The following is a 23,893-nucleotide window of genomic DNA, read 5'->3' as shown; positions in this document are numbered from 1 at the left end:
CCAGTGTTAACCAGCCTGCTCAAAAGCTAATTTAAGTCCTTTGGGGAAAGGGATCTACATAGTTATGTAGGTTTACAGAACTGTACATATGGGTAAAGTTAAATTTTTTGGGTCTGAATTTTAATATATAACTACTAATTGAGTACCTGCCAATCACAATTTAAAAATGCCTGCAAAATATGTACATAGAAGAAAAGTATCCTGAAAAGCTTTTTATAGTAGGAAAACTGTTTTTTTTTAAATATTCATTTTTATTTTTTAGATTTTTTTAAATTCCAACTTTATTACTTTATAAGTAACTCAAGATGGTGAAGATGCATAATACTTCTTCATCCTCCTATTTTTCTCAAAATGCCATGAGGTAGGTTGGGCTAAGAGAAAGTTACTGGCCCAAGCTCCTACACCTGGAAAGAATGCACACAGACACACAAGAACATACACAAAGATGTGGAAATATTGTTAGGGAAACCAGGGTGGAGCAAGGACTTAATTCACAATGAAGTGGAAATGAATTAAATCATTACATAAGAGAGAAGCCATGACACACATTGACAATTAATCTATATTGGTATGGGGTTTTTTTAATGAAAAAAAAAATCCCAAAAGAAAAAATAATTCTTGTGGTATGTAGTTCAAGCTAACCTCAAACTTGCATTAACTGAATCCACAGTGCTTTTGACATATTACAAAAGAGATAATTAATATTTTATTGAACACTACCTATCATTTAGTTCTAGGTCACAAGCAGGGATGTGCAGATTCCCTTATTTTTGCATTTTCCCATACTGCTCATTTGGTCCTTCCTGCTTTTTCCTGTTAGAGGTTGAGGCATGTAGAATGTTTATTCTGGAAGGTGCTGCTTGGCAGGGCTGTTGAAATCCTTTTGCTGATTTTGTTTGTTTTTACATTTCTATATGTTTAAATTGTATGTTAAAACATCACTTCTTAGAAGGTATACCATTTAAAAATGCCCCCCCCCCTTATCTTTCTGTCTCATTTTAACATTCACAAATAGCAAGTCCCAGACTAAAAAGCATTTGTTTGAGCCCCCTGGGAATATATCCAAGTAGACACATATGGGTGCCGTTTTCGTTTCTGCAAATTTTATTTATGTCTATGTCTATTTTTAAATTGCTCATAAGAATCACACAAGCGTCTGTTGTAAGTATACCTGCTTTTTATTATTTGTACAATATGTTAAATGTGAGAAGGGTTCTATTTTCATTGAGATTAACATCACAGATACTTACAATTTAATTTTATGTTTTCACTGAGAAGCCAAACTCTAAGAAATTCAATGGGATCTACACTCAGGTAAAAGCATGTAGAACTGCAACTTTAGATAAGTGTATTGCTCTGCTTTTAGGTGACGTCCCTTAAACATAGAGCACCTTGGCCAGGGAAGGGAAACTAAGGTTTGGATCTAACTCCTGCTTCAACAGTAATGGAAAATGCTCCTGATCTGACAACAAATGTAGTTTGGCAATCATTTTTTATCCGTGCAGCAAAAGTTACTCTCTTTTTAATTCCAAAACATTTTCAAAATTATTTTGTGCATTTGGATTTTTCATAATGAGAAGCAGTGTATAAATACAATGAATTAATCAGTTTTTGTTCAAAAATCAATTCATACTTGAGTTTATTAAGAATACTTAGATACCATCTGGAACCAGTGATTCATTTGTTTCCAATCTGTGAATAAGGCCTAGAATGTAATCTCTTCTCCACACTATTTACCTCAGTTCCTCAGTTTTTCTTTCTGAAAATGCCAGTCTGTATTTTCCCTGTCTGCACCTTCCATAGTGAAAACAGGCACAAAGAATATATTCAGCCTCCCTGCAATCACCTTGTCTCTTTTAATACTCCTTTTTTTATTCAATAATCTCAACATCTCCTTAACCAATTTCTTGCTTCTGATTTATTTTTAGGCTTTTAATTGTGGGTATTCATGTTATTAACGATATGCATTAGGATTGTATTTCATCGTGGCACAGATTGTAACTCTGATACAAAATGCAGCTTTGGGGGGTGGTTTATGGAAAATGCAGCTTTTTTGGATGGTTCTGAGTCGAAGCTGGAAAGACATTTCTCATTTTTTTTCTGCTTAAGATCCTCTGTGGAGTTCCACTCAATTATATTGTTGAGGAGCTCAGAAAGGGATTTGTAGTCCTTTTTTATTCTTCCTTATGTAATGCCTTGATTGGGGAGGAGGCAGGAACTGTATTGGATTCTGGGATTAACAGATCTGTCCTCAAGCTAATTGTCCTTGTAATGCGTCATTCAGATTCATGTCTTTTAGCTACATTGTAAGGTTATAATTGTGGGGACAGAGACTGATGAATATTCACTGTCACTGCAGTCATACTGTTTTGACACCAGGCATCTCTTGTGTGTACGTATGTGTTGTGGCAGTCTTTCAAGCATTCAACTGATTCATTTTCCTCTTTTTCATTCCTATTATGACTCGATCCTTATCAATTCTCACTCCCTCTCTCCTATCTATCTGTCTGTCTGTCTGTCTGTGTCTGCCTCTCTCTCTCTCTCTCTCTCTCACTCTCTCTCTCTCTCTCTCTCTCTCCATCCAACCAACCAACTAACTTTTCATTCTTGTCCTTTCCCCTCTCATGCCTTCCCAAGTTAAAAAAATTCTCACCAAATCATCTCAGTCACCAATATCCTTAATTGGGGGGGGGGAGATAAAAGGAGAGGCGGTTGAGGAGTACATATTAGGTTAGTATGAAGACTGGTCAATTCATTTTCATTTTATTGGTCAGTAATCAACTGTCTCAAGTTAGTAGGGGAGGTCTGATTCAAAGGAGCTTTGAGTGAATAACTTTTCAGACTGATTTTCAAAAAATACTCTATTATTCAGTCTCTGCTGGTTCCACTTATGTCAAATAATAATGAATCAAATCTTTGCAACTCTTGATTCTCAGATTTGAATAGAATGCTGGCTAATTTGTCCATATCTAATAAGGGGGAATATGATACCCAAAACATTAATGGTACAAAAAAATCTGGCTAGAGATAATTTTCCCTCTCTCTGACTTCAAGGTTCCTTTTTCACCCTGGGATCATCCATTAAAATTAAATACAAGGACATTCAAGGAAGATAAACGATATACTGCACTGTTCAGTGCAGTTAAACTGGAATTTGATGCCATCAGGTGTAATGAAGAACATCAGTTTAGCCAGTTTTAACAGGGGATGCGGTAACTTCATGCAGGGCCAAGTTATCCATTCTACAAATCTTGATGGCTGATTGCTAGATAAATAACAGCAAGTAGGGGCCAGTATTGGAAAAGACCTATCAGTAGTCCTCACTTAATGATGGTAACTAAGACTGGAATTTCTGTCACTAAAAGATGCGGTCTCAAAGTGCAATATCTGGTGACTATGTCGCTTAGCGAGAGCTGTCTCAGGTTACTATCATTAAGTGAGGTCCTCACATTAATGTGGCTTCTGAGTTCCCTCCGGCTTTCCAATTGATTTTGCTTATGGGAAGCCAACAGAGAAAGATGCAAATCATGATCACATGACTGCAGAGCACTGTGATGTTTTGAACTTCGAAGACCAGTTATAAATGCCATCTGTTCAGCACAGTCGCAAGATTGAATAGTAGCTGAACAAGAGATTATTAAACAAGGACCATCTGTGCAGGTAGTCCTTGACTTACTATCACAACTGAGCCCCAATTTTTTGTTGCTAATCAAGACAGTGTTTAAGTGAGCTTTGCCCCCATGTTATGACCTTTCATGCCACATCATTGCACTTGTTAAGATAGTAATAGGGTTGTTAAGTGAACCTGGCTTTCCCATTGACTTTGCTTGTCAGAAGGTAGCAAAAAGTGATCACATGTTCCCAGGACACCGCAACCATCATAAATATGAGTCAGTGACCATGGGGATGCTGCAAAGGTCATAAATGTGAAAAAGTGTCATAAATCACTTTTTACAGAGTCATTGTAACTTTGAATGGTCACTAAATGAACTGATGTAAGTTGAGGACTACCTGTATTGTGCTCCTTTCCATATATTCCTGATCACGTCTGACTGGCCCACCGTGTAATACTGAACATCTGATTGGCACTATGTAATACAAAGTATGGGTTAGATGCCCCAATGGCCAAATTCAGAAGGGTTTTTCTTCTGGTTGTTGTGCCACTTCCACATGTATTTATTTAGCAGATATATTATTGATCAAATCTGCAATGATTCCCCATTTCATAACGATTGTGGAAAGCATAAGAAACAAATATATATAAATGAAATGTATTAGAACTCTGATTATTCATTTCCAATAATTTCAGTAATGCTTATATATTTCACTATATCAAAGGTTGATTCATTCCAGGTTGGTTTTTCTCTGGTTGATCCTATGATTAACTGTAAACAGTCTACATCTATTTATTACGGGGACTTGATCAAACAAAAGATACTCTTAAAGCTTTTCTAAACATCTCTGGAATGTACTTGCTTGCAAAGCTGAGGAGCTTAACAGATTTATTAGTTTTTAAAAATGGCTCTTGACATGTCTTTCTGAGCAAGCTTTTAACTGTTTTACTTGTTTACTATTAATTCTACTTGCCTCACTTGCTTTTATTAATTTGAATTCCTATTTTATTTTTTTCTAATATTTTAAGTTTGTTTTAGGAAAAACTGCTGAAAATTTCCAGCAGTTGTTAATATACCAAGTTAAATGAAACAAAACAAATAACCAGGGGCAATCAATTTTTCAGCTTCTGTGACTAAATATTTACTAGAATTGACTTATTTCGAAGTGTTGATCGAGCATCGATCTTGACCTGTTGCATTTTCTATTCTGAATTCCATCTTGTACCCGTCTAGTGTTTAGACAACTTGTAATCTGTTTCCCAAGTTCATTCTGTTAGGTAATAACATATGATGTGAAAAAGAAAAACATTCTTCTTATCATAGCACATCTGAAAAAAAAACTGCCAGTGTTTTTATGTTGAATTCTTATGTTGAGGAACCTGCCTCTAAGCATTTAACATGTGAAAGTGAAAATTTTTATATCCCATTATAAGAGATTGGGCAAGGAATGAGGAAATATATATTAGAAATAGATGAAGGAAGGTAAACTTAAAAAAACCACCTTTGGAGAAGATTGGTGAATAAGGTTTGGCTTTCAGTAATCCCATGAGAAATATGAGTGAGGAAGGAAAGAAATATAAATCAGTGAAACATATATATCAGTAAAACAAAAAAAAATGAACATACATATCAGGAAAACAAATTTTTAAAAAGCATTAGAGCAGTGGTTCTTAACCTGGGTGATATTGCCCCCCAGGGGGCGATTTCATTTTTGAGGGGGGGGATGGAATGAAAAGGGGTGATGTGGGGGTGAAGGAACAAAAAGGGGGCAATATGGGGGCGATGGAGCGAGAAGTTTTGGGGACACTTTTGAGACTTTTTCGTACAGTGAATGGCTGTATATCTGTCGTACAAAAACATCAGATCGCTCGCTATTAGTGGATTGAATTGTGTTTTCAAATGTTCCTCCAGCTAGCTTCAGTACAGAATGCCCTACATATGTAAATACGCATTGCTTATCTTCATGCATGTTGTGCAGCAGCCTCTACCCATACAGTGGCGCGCCATTAGCCAGAATATGGGAGATATGGGGAAAAGACTGGAAATAAATTATTTGCATCGTTATGTCCTGATGACAATTTTAAAGAAAACAAAAAAGTGTTTGCATAAATTTAAGAATTATTTCCCATGTTGTGATTGAGAGGTTATGTTGGGGGAGGGGGGCGATAACTTCCTCATTGGCTCAAGGGGGCGATTCGTTCAAAAAGGTTAAGAACCACTGTATTAGAGCATTGTTAAGACTAAAATAAGAACATAAGCTTTTTTTAATGATTGATTTTACTATAAAATTAGGATGCTTTATAGTTACTGTGCTTGTTCTGCGCTCCGTTTTGCAATTTGTGGATTATTTTAAGATGAACAATAATCCCAAACAAATAAATTATACTTATCTAATTCTATTATATATGTTATGTCTATTATTAAAATGTATAACCAATTTATAGGCCTACAAGTACTGTAACTTTTTAAGTTTACTGAAAACACTAAGAGACTTACTGGAGTAGAGTAAAGATAGACAATATGATGAACTTTTTTAAAAATCAGGAAGCAGAGAAAAAAATAGAGCAGATTAACAGGAACTGAATTCAGAGCCAGTTTGGTTTAGTGCAGTGGTTCTCAACCTTTTTAATGCCGCGACCCCCCAACTGGTCGTAAGTCGAAGACTACTCAACCAGTCGTAAGTCGAGGACTACTCAACTGGTGCAGCACCGTTTGCAGAATGGGACTTTTGGCGGGCCCAGCAAGGCAGAGACAGCCTGGACAATTCCTATTGGCTTTTGAAAGCCAATAGAATTAGACTCTATTCAAGAGAGTCTTCTATTGGCTTTCAAAAGCCAATAGAATAAAAGGGAGTAGCACAGCTAAGGAAAAGGGGAAAAAATGGTGGACTGCGTTGTTTGGCGACCCCTGTGAAATGGTCGTTCGACTCCAAATGGGGTCCCGACCCACAGGTTGAGAACCACTGGTTTAGTGGTTAAGGCACCAGACTAGAAATCAGGAGAATGTGAGCGATAGTTCCACATTAGGCATACAGCCAGCTGGATGACCTTGGGCCAGTCACTTTCCCTCAGCCCTAGTAAGGGAGTAATGGCAAACCACTTCTGAAAAACTTTGAAAAGAAAACTGCTAGGATTTGTCCAGGCAGTCACCAGGAATTAACACTGATTTGAAGGCCCAATGTATATAAAAGAGGGATTAACAAAAGCAAAGCGCTTTGAAAATAGAGTTAAGGTCATCCATTACCTAATGATCATGTAAATGGTTTCCATTACATTACATTTCAACAACAATATGGCCATCAATTTTTTGGGCTGATTTTAAGAATAAAGGGCAGACTTTATTGAATATCATGCAAATGTGAAAGACCTAAAAATAAACAAGAACACATTTTAATGGACATTTTATGTTGATTGTTAATGTTAATGTTGTTAATTTGATGTCTTCTTTTTTCTTTTTCTTTTGTATTTTAACTGTGGAGAGAAAATATTTTTTTTTAAAAAAAAACCAGACGTTATAATGGTGGTAGGTAGGTTGGGGGAATTACATTTGCGTTTGGACCTTCCAAACATACACACACACCATTGGGAGCAGAGTTGATTTTTCTGACCATGTGACATTTATCACAAAAACAGTTTTATTTTGTTTTCTACAAATATTTGGTGAATCTGTTAAAAGAATCAACTCAGTATTTGCACCCTTGTTTTACTGGGGTACCATTAAAAATGGCAAAGTGGACTGTGAGATAATAATTGATGACATTGTCTATGCCAGCTTGGTTGTGATAAATAAAAACCTAAGTCAATTATGATGAAGCAGGGAGAGGAGGAACATTGATGTTTAAATGTTTTGTAATCAGTGTGTTGTGACTTGCCACTAATTGTCCTTTGGCCTAGTCTCATCTTCAACGTTTCCACATATATAGAATGAACAGGGTTTTTGTAATTTTCGCTAGTTGCTTTATAGCTTAATAATATGCTATATCATCCATTGATCCACAAATTTACAGGCCATGATAAAATAGCAAAATTCTTTATTGTCAAAGCCAAGCTTTAAAGTCTCCTAAAGTGAAGGGACAATATGCTGTTTCTGCTAAATAGAAACTGATCTGGATCAATCTTAGACACTGAGAATGAGAACATGCATATGCATATGTTGCTACGATTCTCTGTAGCGGCTTAACTGGAAAAATAAATTTCTGAAGAACTGTAATACAGCACCAAAGAATATAAATAGTCATGAATTAAAATAGTTCATTTTGCATTCAGACATATTGTATCTGGAGATACATTTGTATTTGTCAATATACTGGACATATTCTATAAACCCAAAGAAATTCTGCACTTATTACAGTGGGAAGGGGTGCATCATCTATGGGTAAGATCACAATTCTGGGGTTTGGGACAGAGCCACTTTACCTTTTAAAATATATTAAGCCTAGCTTATGTAACTTTGCATCTTTCCTGCTTTGAAAGGGTGGAAGCTGTACCATAGATTAGTCAGAGGATGCTATTAGGGACTTCATCAATAGCAATAACAATAGCACTTAGACTTATATACCACTCCATAGTGCTTTACAGCACTCTCTAAGCAGTTTACAAATGTCAGCACATTGCCCCCCAACAATCTTGGCCCTCATTTTATTGACTCGGATGGATGGAAGGCTGAGTCAAACTTGAGCTGGTCAAGATCGAACTCCTGGTTTAGGCAGAGTTTGCCTGCAATACTGCATTCCAACCACAGCTCCTAGTTTCTCATACCACTTCAAAAAGGATTATAAATGTTTTGATAGCAACACATTTGTTGGTATGAAAATGCCAACTTGATTCTTAGTTACTTTAAAAAAAAATTCTTCTTGAGATACTTTTGCATTAACTTGCAAGATATTCTGTCCAGACTTCAGATCATCTTCTCCTTCCCTTGCATAAGTCCCTACTGCTGTCTATGGCTTCCGATTTTTCTCTTCTAAAAAAAGTGGCAATAGCCCGCAACTTATATGTATATAGTCACACAGATGCAAACCAAAGTTAAATCCATATATACAAGGTTAAACAATCAAAATGCAGATAAAAGTAGAGACAAGCTGGTTTTTTTAAAAAAAAAAACCAGACTCTTCTTGCCAGCATGCACTTATTTCTATACCTCTTTTTCATCAGCACTGTTGAAATAGCAGAATCAGTAAGATCTTTTTTTACCATAGAGAAGATTACCATTTCAAAATTGGGCAGAAATAACAATAAGACCAACAACAACAATAATACTATAATCTTTACACTCCCTAATTTTCTCAAAGAGTTTAAAAAAGTTCCAGCTGTTTACCACTCTAATATTTTGCTAGTCACCTGAAGTAGAATGGTTTCATTTCAGCTCTAAAATAGCCCAAATAACCAGTGGATTATCTTGGAGATGGAGGTAAAACTCTTCCACCTTAGGTGACTGAAAGAAAAGGGTAAAATGGTATCCTCAGCTTATTAAAAAAAAAACCTAGAAGGAAAGAGCAAGTGTACATACATATGAGAGCTGGTTTTTAATCAGCCACCTTCTCTATCTTAAGTAAAGTTCTTAACTACTATGTTATTTTACCATTTCTTATAAAGAGACGAAGGAACAATTAGAGTGCGTGATTAGCTGAGTTGAAAGGGCAGTCTTTCCTCTGCAATGAAATACTGAGATTAGCCTGCAACAAAGTGAACTTGAACAAAAGAAGTGCAAAAGGCCACATAGTCCTCGACCTATGACCACAATTGAGCCCAAAATTTCTGTTGCTAAGCAAGACAGTTGCTAAGTGAATTGCATCCTATTTTATGACCTTTTTTGCTACAGTTGTTAAGCGAATCACTGGAGTTATTAAGTGAGTCATACAGTATTAACGCTTCTCCGTTTGACTTTGCTGTCAGAAGCTGGCTAGGAAAGTTACAAATGGTAATCACATGACTTTGGGACAGTGCAACTGTTATAAATACATGCCAGTTGCCAAGCATCCAAATTTTGACCATGTAACGGTGGGAAAGCTGCAACAGTCGTAAGTGTGAAAATCGAACATAAGTCACTTTTTTCAGTGCTGTTGTGACTTCAAACGGTCACTAAACGAATGGTTATAAGTCTAGGACTACCTGTAATGTCAGGTGCCTAAGACTAGGTCCACAGGTGAAGGTTCAATTAACCTAATTTATTGCTAAAACCCTATACGCATGAATCTTCTCAACTAATGGTCAGCACCTGGTTAGAGTTAGATAAGAGTCCATGGCACTCAACAGGGGTTGGTTTGCTTGTGGCCATGTAGGGATTCTAAGCTATTCCTCTTTTCACTCTGCCCTTCACTCTGTCATTCTTCCTCCTATATATAACTTAGAAGTGTATTTCAGAAGTAGAACAAAGGAACATGACCTGAAGTTGTTTTGAAGGTGAAGAGTGATCTCCATTTTGCCTCCCAGAAACAATTTCATGCCGATTCTGATTATTGTTTTACTGTGCACACTTCTTAAGTAATCCACTCCCAGTGCATTCAGACATATGGTTTTTTTGATGTGTCCAATTGTCACTTAAGCATAACAAAGTGATAAAAGCACATTTTTACTCACGGCAATTTGTTAAGCATTCCACTTATTCCCATGCTTGCTTTAGCTCATCGTATAATGCATCTATTGCATTCAGCAACCAATTGTGCAAATGTTTATTCAAGCCTATTCACATTATCATATACTTTCTCTAAATCAACAAATGTGCAATAACCCTTCTTTCTCCACTCATACATGTCCCAACACCTGCTGAAGAACAAAAGTCTGCTTTGGAAAATAATTACATATTGTACTGCCAAAATACTGCTCATTGTTACCTCTCATATCCTTTCAATCAGGATTTTGCCAAATGCCATCCCAGGCACACTTAATAAACTAATTCCCCTGCAGTTTTTCACTCTTGTTATCTTTCCTTTGTTCTAGGAAACAATGGCAATGACACTCTCTCTCTCTCTCTCTCTCTCTCTCTCTCTCTCTCTCTCTCTCTCTCTCTCTCTCTATATATATATATATATATATATATATATATATATATATATATTTCTCCAGCAGTCATTCTCTTATATGTATTTTTACTCAAAAATAGCCGGTTGTCTTTCAAAATTTTACTAATATATATGCTTACTATTATTATAACTCCATATGCTTCCTCATTTTTTTGTAACATAATTCGTTTTGTTCAGAGCAAAACATATTCTCCTTCAGTACACCCACTTTTCATTCATCCTGTTGAGAGATTAACTTGTCTTCCAGTTTGTTTTCATAAATGATTTTTCCCAGCATTCACTCCATTTTCTTTTACTTTTTTAAAATCCATTTTTCCCGAGATCCATTCTTGATATTTACCATACAAATCATGGTCTGTCCTACATTCAGAACATTTCATCACTCTTGAATCCTTTACTGAATCTCTCGATCGTTCATGGTAAACAATCAGATCAAACATGCTTTTCAGTTTGTCCCTTTTCATGTATGTTTCATAAACCAACGTGCTTAAACCATGCATTTGAAAGAAAGACTTTTTTTCATGCAGATACTATCCTCCAAAATAACTTTTTTCATTTATTTTTAGATCCCAACCAATTTTTCTGTATTTTATTTTCTTGTTTCCACCCATTCATTTAAATAACATAATAATTTTCAGTGGAATCATTTAATGTCATTTAAATTTCTATCATATAATTAAAGGACTTTGGATTGAGAAAAAGGTTCACAATGCATACTGATAAATTTCATGCTTATCAATATACAAGCAGACTTACATATACAACTATTTGGGGCATTATATCTGGAGAACATGGAATTGATGTATGAAACATATGTTTGGGCATGGCTTTCCTGAGAAAGAGGCAGCATATACTGTAGTATATTAAGTTCCAAAGGTGCATTTTCACGAGGCAACTGGACTTTCTTCTTTTGTTGTGAGCTATGCGCAGATCTGTAAATTGGGGAAACAAAACACCAGTTCATAAATGCATGGCACAACATAGGAGAACAAACCCGTCAGGATGAGATTCAGCAGTCCATCTGCATTTAAAAGACAAAGGCCACTCTTTTGAAGACAGCAAAGTCCACATTTTGGACAGAGAGGACAACTAGTTTGAAAGAGGGGTCAAAGAGGCCATCTATGTCAAAACTGAACAGCTCTCTCTCAACAGAGGAGGAAGGATATGACATCATTTATCTCCAGTCTACAACACAGCCCTTTCAGCAGTTCCAAGAAGGCTCCACACCCATTTGCACTGTTCAGGTGACCCTGATGATGCAGATAAACCTCCAGGTGGCCTCAATGACTCTCCAAAAGAATGCAAATGATCAGCTGTCTTCAAGGAGTATAAATCCTTCCATTCCCCACCATCCACTCAGAGCTGAAGAAGTTTCTTGGATGAGAAGTAAAATGTCTTCAAAGAAAAGCAAGAAAGTCCAGTTGCCTTATGAAAAAGCACCTTTGGGATAATTATGACCTGGATGACTGAGAATCTCCACAGACATGTATCTTAAGCCACAAATTAATAATTGTTTCTACCCTGGGAAAAATTACTTAGCTTTTTTTTGAAACCTAGTTAGACTCTTGAAACAACAGAGAAGTACTTTAATAGTTCCTAATATGTTGCTACTTGGCAGGTAAGAATCTTTCCAATTGAATCAAGGAGTCTCTCATTCAGAATCTCAGCATTAGACAAGGTGGGACTCTGCATATATTTCCCTGTGATGCCAGGTAGTTTTTCTACACCCCTGTATTTTTCTTACATGTAAATACTTTCAATGTTGCCCTGGATTATTTTATAGGATTAGGCTGATGGTGACATATAATGAAAACAAGCACTTGTTCTTATATTTTGGATAGTGGGAAATGTTTACAGTAAGGGGATCCCTTACTACTTGGAGAAAAATCCCTGTGAATTCTCCTAGTGGTTTAAAAACTCCAGAGGTCATTTGTGTTCTTTATTAATTAATTAATTAATTACAGGTTTTCTAGCCACCAATGTTTCTATGTTGGACTAACCTACAGTTTGTTTTCTTTTCATCTACTGTGTTCAACAATGTTTTCAATTATTGTCTTCTTCTCCAGCCTTTTCCTTTTCTTTCTTCATTTTGAACAGCCCTACAGATATAGTCAGGGAAGAGATTACACTACTTTCCAAGATTAATTTAGAAGGCCATTTCATATGCATAGTATTAGATCACTGAAGCCCTTCATACAGTTTGGAAAAAGAACCTCAGGGTATATGAGAAGTACACCTAACACCTATCTGCAGCTCTTTCAGGAAATCATAATTTTTTTTTTCTGTGATCCCACAAAAGTTGCAAGGGCAGCCCCACAATCCTCAGAAAAAACATGCTAGATTAAAGAAGTGTAGACATTCACACCTTGCGCACTCCAAAATATCTTTTTAGATTTGAATATGAAAGTGTGCATATAACTACAAATGTGTGATGTAAGTTATCTTGCATTTTAAATACTTCTATAAGTAGTTCAATATTATTATTTCCACAATACAGAAGAAAGATTGAAAAAGAGTACAAAATTAATTTACCAAGCTGTCACTTACCAAATTTAATAGCAAGGGGAAAAAAAAATCAACATACCGTATTTGGTTTAAATTTGGACTATTACTTTACACCAAAACTTCAAGTAATAATTTAAATACTATCTATAATTTTTAAATAGTAATGTGATTTAAACTTTATGAATTATCTGAATAATGTGAGATGGCTCTATTTAAGCATGTGGGGAATTATTCTGGCATATTTTTAGGCATCCAAACAGTTCCAGTCAGACTCTGATTAACAGCCCATTTAATGACATTAATTCTAAATGTTAACTGTAGCCCCTCCGGCCACATACAACTTACAAGCCAAGACGAGGCTATTTGAAGGAATGCATTTTGTCATCAGAGGCATGCTTGATGAGAATGTGAGAGAAGCCCTTGTCAACAAATATTCCAGCCTCTGAAACTTTATTTTGGAGGTATCAGACTAATTCCATCTTTCTATAAAAACATTTTGTAATCTGTTGAATAGCATCATTAAATTAAAAATGGGTTGAACCTTGCCCCTGGACTCTACAGGATTCTTATCCACTTAACAAGGGCCCTTCAAATTCTACTTGCTTTTTTTTTTTTTGCAGGAAAAAAAATAATTTCTGGGTAAATTCATTAGGAGTGAGCAGAGACAAAGGGATATAGCCTTATCTTGTAGAATAGATTGTTTCTTTGGGGCCCTTTAATTCCCCCCAATTTCTCAAATGAGACATCAAAGAAGGTCAAATGTTTGGGATAGAATTATTTAAACCTGTGGTTCTTACTTACTTTTACTTGTTTTACTTTTCTTTGTTTTATATTTCAATTATATTGGAAATAAATTAAGCAAATAAGTATCTCTGTACCCCTATAAACGACAAGCAAGCTACTTATTGTCACAGGACAATAGTTTTTTCTAAATAAATTGTACATTATTGCTCTCCTATAGAATCGCTGCTATCAATGAAAATGTTTCAACCATTACTCTACCAGCTATTGTGTTAACACAGTATATAAAAGGAATAATAGGCAATTACAATATTGTGGGATGGTTATTTCATTGCTTTGGTTTAACAGAAGATTCAGTAGGCAGTTGTGAGTTTCACTGGAGAAATGATATAGAAAAGGTTAAACTTGATTTGGACCCTATGACAGTCCCATTCACATTCCTAACATCTGCAATTAATCTTTTTAAAATGAGTGAATGAGATTTCATCAAAGACATTGGCCCTGAAATTCAAGAGGAAGACGCCCCGTTGTTGAGCTAGGTTACCATGGTAACTGTCATTTGTCCTTTTGTGACATCCACCCTAGTTAGTTCAGCTGTCAAATAATTAGGCAGGTGATTGGTACTTTTCACTGTCATTTTGTTCACATTTGCCAACAGCTGTACTTTGAAAGCAAACTAAAAAAAGTGTGATAAGGAAGGAAAGAGGGGAAAAGAAATGATGTATTTTGAGATCAAAGTAATTTTATAGCTTCTGCATACTTGTTCTATTGTTATGTGTGATCGTTCAAGTAAATTCCAGAGAATTCCCATAAGCCATTATTTTCTATTCTTTGAGTAATCCTAAGGAATTTCCTAGTGTAGAGTTATGTCAGAGCTTATTCTCAGTCTAGAAAAATCCTTTATGAATAATGTTTTTCCTTTTGTGGACATTTTTAAATGTTTTGTTAGTGATATATGAACCTACTGGAAAAAGCTTTTTCTTCAGTAGTTTATTTCCATATAATCACACTATCTGAATACTGACTTTCTGAATACAATACAAACCTTTAAAAGGATTTTTTGAAAAAAAAAATCAAGCTGTGCGACACATTCCAATGCTGCATGTAATGATCCATGAATTAATTATTTGTGGGGAATTAATCAAATTTATAAAGTCGTCCATTTATCTGACAAAACTCTGAGCAGCAAATATACAATATACAACATTCCCTAAAATGACAGCAACAAAACCTGAGTCAAAGCTCTCACATTACAAATACACAACACCTACAACATACACTGATGCTAAAGCTCCCAAACTAACAGCCCAGCCCCTGAATTGCACCTAAAAGCCTCCTGGGAGCTAGTAAATGCATTAGTGATGTTAGGTTGACATACTACTATTCAATACAGCCCCTGCATCTGCCCCTTCCCTGCCCTGCTCCTGCTCCTGAATTCTGGATCAGCTGAAGCTCCTGGATGCTTTTCAAAGGCAGCTCCATGTAGAACATTGTAACTGTCCATCAGGGAGGTGACTAAGGCATGGCTAGCCCTGAGCAGTGTCTCCCAGACAGGAGTAGGCAAAACTGATGTACAAGATGGATTTGTGTAAAGACCGTTCTGGCCACAGCTGCTACCTGCTCCCCAACAGAGTCCACAAGGCCCCCTCACATTCCACACCAATTTTACTTGAGGGAGGGTAACGCCACTCAAAGTTAATGGTGGAAAATTACCAGATATTGATAGGCCTAATTCCATAACCTCTCCATCTCGTCAGGGTTGAAGTGAAGGCTGTTCTTCCCCATCCAGTTGTGACCAGCATCGAAGCATTGGAAAAGCACTTCAGTAGCATCACTTGAATGGTCCAGAGCAGAGCTGTATAACTTAATATCATCTGTTTACTTATGAAAATTCACCCTGTGCCAAGCATAATAAGCATCTTCATGTAGATGTTAAACAGGAATGAAGGAAATGTTGAGACCTGTGGTAGCCCACAAAGCAGAGATCCACGGCTAGCTCTCCCCCCACAACACCAATTGGAACTGGCCATGGAGAAATAAGAACCATTGAAGGACAGCACCTTCCATTCCCAACATTTTCAGACAACACAACAGATACCATGAGTAATGGTATTAAAACTACTGAGTGATTAAGAAAAGTCAGAAAAAATGCAATATCCTCCACCTGAACCCACCAAAGGTCACATACAAGTATGATCAATGCTGTCTCAGTGTTGTATTTTGGCCTGAAGTCAGACTGCAACAGGCCCGATTACCTGCTTCCACCAGAGCCCTTTGACACTGTAGATCTACCATCTTCTCAACAACCTTGCCCAAAAGGAGAAAGTTGGAGACTGGACAAAAATTGTCCAGTACAGCTGGATCCATCAATGGTTCTTTGGAGTATGCATAACTATAGTTTTGCCATTGACTTCCAAGAAGCTACAAGTGAAGAGAAAGCTCAAGAGAGACCAGAGAAAGCAAAGAGAAAGAAGATAACAGACCTCACATAGCATAGAAAATGTTTGACAAATGACAGCAATAGATGCTAACAGTATTCGATACGGAAGAATGAGAAATTTATGTTCTTTTATGCTTTGTTTACTCAGAGGTTTTTTTTACAATCTGTAAGAAAAAAAACATCTCATGGACTCACTGTACTCCACTGTTAGTTCTATTTACTCTCCTCAGCAGCAAAATGACTAATGTGCATTACAGATCAATTTAAACAATGACTTGGGCTCATAATGACGGGGTTAGTGGTGATCTTTTATGGTGCTAATGGATATAATCCTACTAGCAAACATAAATGATATAAAAGATGGGTCAATGTGGAACTGAATCATTTGAACAGAGTTCTGCTTTACAAAGTCTATTTTAAAATAAGAAATGTTGGATGTAACATAATCATGGCAAACCAAATAAAAGAGACGTAACAATGACCTAGAGAGGACAGGCAAGTGACCATCATCTCAAAGCCTGCTTAAGCTAGATCTTCATATAAGTGATCACTAACGTCTTTGTGGGAAGAATCACCGGATATCACCGGAATCACCAGAAGAATCACCAGTCACCACAATGTAAAAAAGATGTTGAGACTCTAGAAAGAATGCAGAGAAGAGCAACAAAGATGATTAGGGGACTGGAGGCTAAAACATATAAGGAATAGTTTCTGGAATTGGGTATGTTTAGTCTAATGAAGAGAAGGATGAGGGGTGACATGATAGCAGTGTTCCAATATCTCAGAGGCTTCAACAAAGAAGAGGGAGTCAAGCTATTCTCCAAAGCACTGTAAAGAAGACAAGAAGCAACGGATGGAAACTAACCACTTGAACACCATTGGCATTGACAAATTCGCCATTAGTCAATTGCAAAAGGCGGCCTTACTAGGAACTGCTTCCATTCTGTGACGATATCTGTAATACCATCAAACATCCACATCTGCCTATCCTAGGTCCATGGTAAGAACTCGATAGGTAGACAAAAATGCCAAATCCAGTCTGAACATCTGGCTGACTGTGCGATGATTAATAATAATAATAATAATAATAATGAAATTAGTATATCAGGAAGGCTTACTGACTACTGGAGAGACCAAACTGGCCTACAAGAAAGACCAAATGAAGAACAGAATAGAGGCATGGGAAGACAAAGCACTACATGGCCAATACATGAAAAAAATAGCTGGGAAAGCAGATAATAATAAAACCTGGCAATGGCTAAGAGCAGGAAAATTGAAGAAAGAGACCGAGGGACTAATTCTGGCTGCACAAGACCAAGCCTTAAGGACAAATGCATACAAAGTCAAAATTGAGAAGACAGCAACAGACAGTAAGTGCCGCCTATGCAAAGAAGCTGAAGAAACAGTGGACCACTTGGTAAGCTGTTGCAAGAAGATTGCACAGACTGATTACAAGCAGCGGCATGACAAAGTAGCAACAATGGTGCATTGGAAGATCTGCAAAAAATATCATTTGCCTGTAAGCAAAACTGGTGGGATCATAAAATAGAGAAAGTCATAGAAAATGATAAAATTAAACTGCTCTGGGACTTCAGAATTCAAACAGACAAGCACCTGCAACATAACACCCCAGACTTAACAATTGTCGATAAGAAAGACAAAAAAGTCTGGATAGTGGACGTGGCAGTGCCTGGAGATAGCAGAATAGAAGAGAAAGAACTGGAGAAGATAACAAAATACAAAGACCTACAAATAGAAATAGAAAGACTGTGGCAAAAGCAAGCAAGGGTAGTACCAATAGTCATAGGCTCCTTGGGTGCAATCCCAAAACAACTGGAGCACCACTTGAACACAATAGGCATTGACAAATTCGCTATTAGTCAATTGCAAAAGGCGGCCTTATTAGGAACTGCTTCCATCCTGCGACGATATCTGTAATACCATCAAACATCCACATCTGTCTATCCCAGGTCCTGGGTAAGGACTCGATAGGTAGACAAAATGCCAAATCCAGTCTGGACATCTGGCTGACTGTGTGATGATCGATAATAATAATAATAATAATAATAATAATAATAATAATAATAATAATAATAATAATAGTAATAGATTGGTTTCTCCAAATGAAGGGGATTCAGTTGTTGCTTGTGCATATGCTGAATGTTCCACCTATTACAAATAATTATTAGACTCATCTTCTTGCCTTTTATGGAAAACCTGTTAAAAAGAAATAAGAAAATATTTTCTACTGGTTGCTGAAATTATTTGTAGTTCTATCCCTTTCACTTTAAGTAAGTCCTCTTGAGAAGAGTTGATGAGTTGTGTGCCTCGGAAAGGATTGCTTTTGGCCTGAGTCCATCACTCCAGATTGTAACGCAGCAGCAAGAAAAGAAGCAGGGGATCCCCTACTTTAATGCCAATCACTGTGCTAACTTCCTAAACTCTTGCAAGGCTGATGAACGAACTAATACACCATGGTGGAAGTTAGCATTGGAGATGGAATGGTTCAAGGAATCAGAGGAAAAGAGGTCAGAGAGAATCAGTCTCCCTATGGAATAAAAGGGGATGATCCTCTTCTGAAGAAGCCACTGGCTAAATAATAGAAAAATAAAGAATAGGAATAAATAGACATATGTCAAAATGGAGAGATGTTAACTAGTGGAGTCATTCAGAGTTCTGTCCTAAGATCAGTGCCTGTTGACATATTTATAAATGACCTGAAATTAGGCATGAGTAGTGAAATAGCCAAATTTGCTAATGACACAAAATTGTTCAGAGTGGGTTATAATAATGAAGGACGGCAAAGAGCGTCAAAAGGACCTCTGCACATTAGGAAGCAGGCATCAGAAAGCAGATGTCATTCATAATGAGCAAATGTAAAGTGGTGTAAAGATAATAAGAAATAGAATTGAAAATAGATTTATCAATATCATAATGCCCACATATAAATCAATGGTGTGACCATACTTGGAATATTATGTAAACTTCTGGATTGCCACACTTCCAAAAAGAGTCACCTTTGACGAGATGGGGGCCATACAAGTTTGATAAATACACAGGTACTCCTCAACTTATGACTGCAGTAGAACCCAAAATTTCTGTTGCTAAGTGAGACAATTGTTAACTGAGTATTGCCCCATTTTACGACCTTTCTTGCCACAGTTGTTAAGTGAATCATTGTAGTTGTTAAGTTAGTAACACAGTTGTCAGGTGAATCTGGTTTCCTCATTGACTCTGCTAGAAAGTCACAAAAGATAATCACATGACCCAGGGACACCACAACCGTCATAAATATGAGTCAGATGCCAAGCGTCTGAATTTTGATCAGGTAACCATGGAGTTGCTGCAATGGTTATAAGCATGAAAAATAGCCATAGATCACTTTTTTCAGTTCTGTTGTAGTTTTGAACAGCCACTAATTGAACTGCTGTAAATTGAGGACTACCTGTAGTGGAAGTAAAGCAGATTCAAAAGAGGGCAATTAGGATGATCAATTGTCTGAAGCATAAAAGATTGCAACATGAGGCACTTTTGAGATATGAGTAAGACACAGAGTGATCAAGGTTCAGAAAAGGGTTGGATCAATTGATGGAAGTCATGGGGACCAATGGCTTTGATGTCAGTGTGACTGACTCTGAAGATCCTCTGTCAGGCGACCACTATGAACTTGGGCACTGTGAGGCTGTTGGACTAGCTGAGCTGGGCTCCAATCCAGCAGGACATCTCTTGTTATGTTCTAGAATAAAAACCTTCACTATGTCTGAAGAAAAGCACCAGGATGCTGTAGTAATATAGCAGGAATGAGGAAAAAAAAAGAAACAGGTGGGATGTGGCTGAATTTTTGGTAAGAGACTGCCAACTAAACCCTTTTCTTAGCGTTCCCTAGTAAGAAGCCAATAGTCTGTTGCTCAAGGAATTCCTCATGAGCCTACAAATAAATGCTGTTCCTCTTTTTAATTCTGGATTATTTAAATTGGTGTCAGGCAGTATCATAAATACTGTCAGGACAGTGCTGGCAGCCACTTGATGGCTCACAAGCATAAAGACTTCAGCCACCCTTCATCCAGAGGAGAGGAGAGGAGAGGAGAGGAGAGGAGAGGAGAGGAGGAAGTTGGTTGTAATGTGCTGCAGGGCCAGCATGTATCTACAGAAGAAGTTAAGCATTTGTCTAAGCAGCATATGCAGTAGGTGGATGCCAAATGGCCAGACATGGGCTGTGAGGACTCTGCATGCATTGACTTGGAGAACCATGAGATGGTAGCAAAGAGATTCCGAAAACTAAAACCTTCCTGACATCTAGTGGTCAACTGGATTCTTGCAGTCCAAATTTGGTAGCTCTCCTGGCACTGTTGGACCTTAGAGGGGATACCTTGACCTGCTGCTATTCATTCCCAAGGATGGCTTGGTTGAGAAAACCTGGGCACCAGAATAGGTCTGTTTCCTGAAATGCAGCTGCTGGCTCCTTAATAGATACATAATACTGAAGATTTGAATGGAGAACTTTGCCTTGGGGTCTAGAATGCTCTGTGAATATATTACTGCTGATAAGTATAAATAGAATTGTGAATGGAATATTGGTGCTGGAGTTTTCATTGGTCTCCTCATTATAGCCTATTTTTAGATTTTAGTAAAATCCAGGCAGTGAAGATTGCACCCATTCTCTTCTAGTAAAGTCCAGGACATTACTGGAAGACCACAAAGCCTGGCATTAGACACGTTAGATGAGAACCACATTTAAACATCCTAAATTCTCCAAGACCTTGCTTTATGATCATGGGTAAAAATTTATACCAACAGAAGGTGATGTCTATGAAAACATTTTAACAGCAGAATGAAGAGTTATAAGATACTGCCAACCATTTCCTCCTACTCTGTAATATATTATAGCACTATGTAAACCTTACTTAGGAGTTGTTTATGTTGGGCCAAGCAGCACTAGGCCGTATTTCTCTTTCTTGCATTATGCTGCTTATACAGTGCCTGTTCATTGTTCTATTTAGCTCATAATTGTTTTTACACAGAGCTCTCTAAGATTTCTGATAAGAACCTTTCTCAATCCTACCTAGGGCTGTCAGGATTGCACCTGAGCCATTTTGCAAAAAACAATGTGACTATTTCTAAAGTACAGCCCTTTCTTCACCGAAGAGCACATAAAAAATAAATAAATATGCAGAGAGGAGCTCCAGATGAGTGTCATTTTGCACAAGCAATGTGGCCTCCAAAATGCAACTAGAAAGAGATTGTGAAGGTTTATAATTTTCTACTCCTGATATAAATATTGGAGAATAACTGTGAGTTATTCATACAGCTGTAGGAGATGATGAGATGGAGCACCTCAAAGGCAAGTCAAAGATGGTGTGTTATGTGTCTGAGCATGATTGCTTCAAATGTCACCCCAATTTTCTTTCCCTTTCCCCAATGAAGCACCCAGAACTGTGTAAATAATTCTTCCTTGGAGAGCAAAGAACATCTTTTATATAAGAGAGAGACAAGAAGAAGTAGAATAGGCAGAGAGAAAGGGCTTGAAATCAGAGCACTTACAGCTGGTGCTCGTGAGGAATTAGTCTTGCAGGATTATGTTAAACACAGAACAAAGAGGTACTGCCTACACAGAGTTCCACTGGAAGTCCCTAAAAAAATAGTAAATGTATAGCAATGCCTCAGTGATATATAAATGCTAGTGGATACGAAAATATAAAACCTTAGCAGAAAAGATACCATTCCATCTTCTCCTCCAACAATTCTATTGCTATTCAACATATATTACAAATCCCTTATTTCCGAGGAGGGCAACTTTAGTGAAAGAAATTGGAACAGGAAGCCTCCCATTTCCTCCCCCCCTACTTTAAAATCCTACACCCCCCTCCCCAAACAGCAATTTTACGATGTGGGGAAGAGGTTTATGAATGTGGATGGGAGTGGTTTGCTTTCCAGAAGCTTCAACACTTTTTCCCTGCCTTTAGATCTCTCCAACCACCTACAGCTGGGTTGGACTTGGGAGTAGTTTCCCCTTCCCATTCTTACACATGTTAAAATGTATCTATTTTGATAGCATGATCTTGAAATGTTGGAGCCCCTCTTTGAGCTAACACACTTACAGAACAGACAGAGAGCAAGACTAATCAGATGCCATGCAGAACACAAGACAAGAGCTACAGAAATCTGTTACAAAGACCAGTGAGATTCCAGCTGGGATATCTTCCTTGTCTAAACCGAGTATATCTAGCTTTGGTAATAGTTCGACGCATCTTTGTAAAATAAGAAATAGGAAAGTTGCGAATTGTGATAGGGTAATTTTCTACGGAGTAGGAGCAGTGCTGGGAGAAGAACATTTGAAATACATTTAGAACAATATTGGCAATACATTAGTTATGCATTTGTCTCCTGCTGTTCTTTGGCAACGTAGGCAGAAAACAAGGATCCCCTACTACCCATTTTTGTTCTCTAAGGCTGCTTCAGATGAGGGCAGCCCCTGTTGACATACCAGCTGCCCAAGCTTAAGGTCTGTCACTTGTCTGCCTTTTAGCTCACCAGAGCACCCTGAATGCCTTGGCATTCTGAGTCTAGGTCCGCAGTAGCTGTAGAATAACAGTCATTAAGGACAAGAGATTGCATTAGAGCATCTGCAACCATTTTTCTATGGTAACTTTAAGAAGAGAGAGAGATCCTCAGAGTGTGCTGCCTGTCCAGCTAAAGTATTTCAAAGTGCTTAAGGCAGGGTCACCCACACAACATTCCTGGATGCCAGAGCCATTGTCAGATCTGCTCTGACAACCAGAGGTACCGCAATAGACCAGTTTTATGAAAGTGGCTGAAATATTAAAAGATGGCAAATGTTGTTAGCAAGCAAAACCCAGTGAAATCTTCTATAAGACTGCTGAAATCATGTGGGATTTGGAGGATTCATAGGACGGCTCATGCATTTTGCAGATCCTGATGGAATCTTATGAAATGTTTGATGATTTTTGGAGGGAGTAAAACATGTCATCTTAAGAATGGGTTCCCACCAGTTTACTCTTTTTCTGCCTTCAGGTACCACTGCTTGCAATATCTGATGACTGCATCCAGTGATGGTATGACTCCATTTCATTGCTTTGATCTCTTATTATTCAGTTCTCTGCTTTTCTACTATATGACCTCTTCAATAATATTTATTCATTATTTGATTGATTAGTAGCCATGACTCTTTTTGATAGATCTTTCTAGAGCATGACAACTGATTTTGAAATATTTAATCCTCTGTTTCTTCATATTGCTATCCATTCAACCCATTCTAGCCTCTTACAACATCTCATATAGTTACCAAAAGGCCAAAAGCCACCATCATATATCAAATGAAATGACTCTTTATGTATTGGAGTCCTGGTGATGGGCTCTCTTCCTTAATCTCCTCTTTCTTGAAGACCTTTAGCTGATATAGCTTTGACTTTGAAGCATCCATTTAAACATTCATGTAAGTAGTCACTATGAATAATGATTTTCCCAAGGATAATTATAAGACACTCCTGGGAATTGAACCCAGAGAAATATCTCCACATTTTAATCCTCCTGCCTTTATCTGTGATACATACA

General features: G+C 37.3%; 1 protein-coding gene across 2 annotated transcripts in view; it reads left to right on the top strand.

The window, feature by feature from the left end:
- The window catches only part of ATXN1 (ataxin 1), a 349,242-nt gene that overhangs the window by 118,262 nt on the left and 207,087 nt on the right, over nucleotides 1–23,893 (top strand). For both annotated transcript variants that reach the window (XM_039348817.1, XM_039348809.1), the window contains one exon: nucleotides 23,354–23,394. The gene's annotated coding sequence lies outside the window, so the exon portion shown is untranslated. The remainder of the gene's footprint in view (nucleotides 1–23,353; nucleotides 23,395–23,893) is intronic.

Source organism: Crotalus tigris, unplaced genomic scaffold, assembly GCF_016545835.1.
Source record: "Crotalus tigris isolate CLP2741 ecotype Arizona unplaced genomic scaffold, ASM1654583v1 scf7180000017564.2150845, whole genome shotgun sequence".
Lineage (NCBI taxonomy): Eukaryota > Metazoa > Chordata > Lepidosauria > Squamata > Viperidae > Crotalus > Crotalus tigris.
Note: the sequence above shows the minus strand (reverse complement) of the source record. Positions and strands in the feature narration are given on the sequence as shown.